The 1,490-nt window shown below is 48.3% G+C and overlaps 1 non-coding gene across 1 annotated transcript; it reads left to right on the forward strand.

The window, feature by feature from the left end:
- Positions 1-451: 451 nt before the first annotated feature.
- Trnat-ugu (transfer RNA threonine (anticodon UGU)) lies at positions 452-526 on the forward strand. The gene has a single exon. It is a non-coding gene; the product is annotated as a tRNA-Thr (tRNA).
- The last annotated feature ends 964 nt before the right edge of the window (positions 527-1,490 follow it).

Raw genomic sequence — 1,490 nt, forward strand, 5'->3', positions numbered from 1 at the left:
ATGATAGTTAAATGGACACCCTAGCTGCAAGCAGGCGTTGATATACTTCATTGGGGACATGTTGAAAATGTGTGCCCTGAACGGGACTCGAACCCGGGATCTCCTGCTTACATGGCAGACGCTCTATCCATCTGAGCCACCGCGGGCACAGAGAACAGTGCGTCTGCAGGGACTTATCCCTTGCACGCTCCCCGTGAGATCCACATTCCCAACATGTCCACACCACTACATTCGTAGTGCGCCGTATAGATGTTTGCCCATCATACTCATTACTAGTGGCAGATTAATCTTGGTAGATTAATCTTGTTAGATTAATCTGCCACGAGTAATGATTATGATGGGCAAACATCTATAAGGCGCACTACGAATGTAGTGGTGTGGACATGTTGGGAATGTGGATCTGACGGGGAGCGTGCAAGGGATAAGTCCCTGCAGACGCACTGTTCTCTGTGCCCGCGGTGGCTCAGATGGATAGAGCGTCTGCCATGTAAGCAGGAGATCCCGGGTTCGAGTCCCGGTCGCTGCACACATTTTCAACATGTCCCCAATGAAGTATATCAACGCCTGCTTGCAGCTAGGGTGTCCATTTAACTATCATTCATAAAATTTTAAGCTTTACTGCTTACTAGTTAAGCGTTACGGGGATAGATGATCAGCGGGCGGCTAGGAAACAAGCGGTATCTGTGGAGCCGAGAAGAAATTATGTACGTCCCCTACAACGTGAGAATATGCTTCGTCCTGTAGGAAGACTTTCAGGAGACCGCCTGGAAAAACGAATCGATTCACTTCAACATCACTCCTCACGTAGCTGTAGCCGCAGTTTGGAGCAGTAGAGTACAATTTGCATGTATCGCGTGGAGGAACTTGATGGATATTGCCGCGGTATAGTGTCTGTGTCCTAGTTCTACTTCAGTACAGAATGAAATAGCGAGAGAGGGTTCTTAAGTAGGCTATGGCTCTCAAATAGCAAAACCGAATGAATGATTACGATTTAATGTTCCGTGGACGAAAAGGTGGTTAAATCTGCACAAGCTCCGTCTGTGGGAGCATAGAGGCAGGAAGTTGACCGTGGTCTTCTCAAAGCAACGAGATCAGCACTTGCCTTAAGAGATTTAAGAAAACCATGGAAGACTAAATCTGCACGGGGATTTTAACAGTCGCATTGCCGAATTCGAGCCAATTGCCTCACTCCTGTGCCAGCTCGCTCGTTTCTGAACATGGGTTCTCAACATTAAACTCTATAGAGAGGTATCAGCAAAACTCCATGTTAATGCTGTACCTTCGGGTGTTCTGCCGAGTTGCATACATTTCACGCACAATGTTTCGACAACCGACCGAGCCGCCCTCTTCCGGTGCTGCGAGTTTAGCTGTTACGCGTACTCCCATCGCCGACTGCAACCAGATAATGTGAACTCTTGTCGGTCTCGCGCCGTTGTTTACAGCTGAGTTCGACTACTTTGGACGCTGGTTTGTTCCTTGTGCCGCACTGA

This window comes from Schistocerca cancellata, chromosome 1, assembly GCF_023864275.1.
Source record: "Schistocerca cancellata isolate TAMUIC-IGC-003103 chromosome 1, iqSchCanc2.1, whole genome shotgun sequence".
NCBI lineage: Eukaryota > Metazoa > Arthropoda > Insecta > Orthoptera > Acrididae > Schistocerca > Schistocerca cancellata.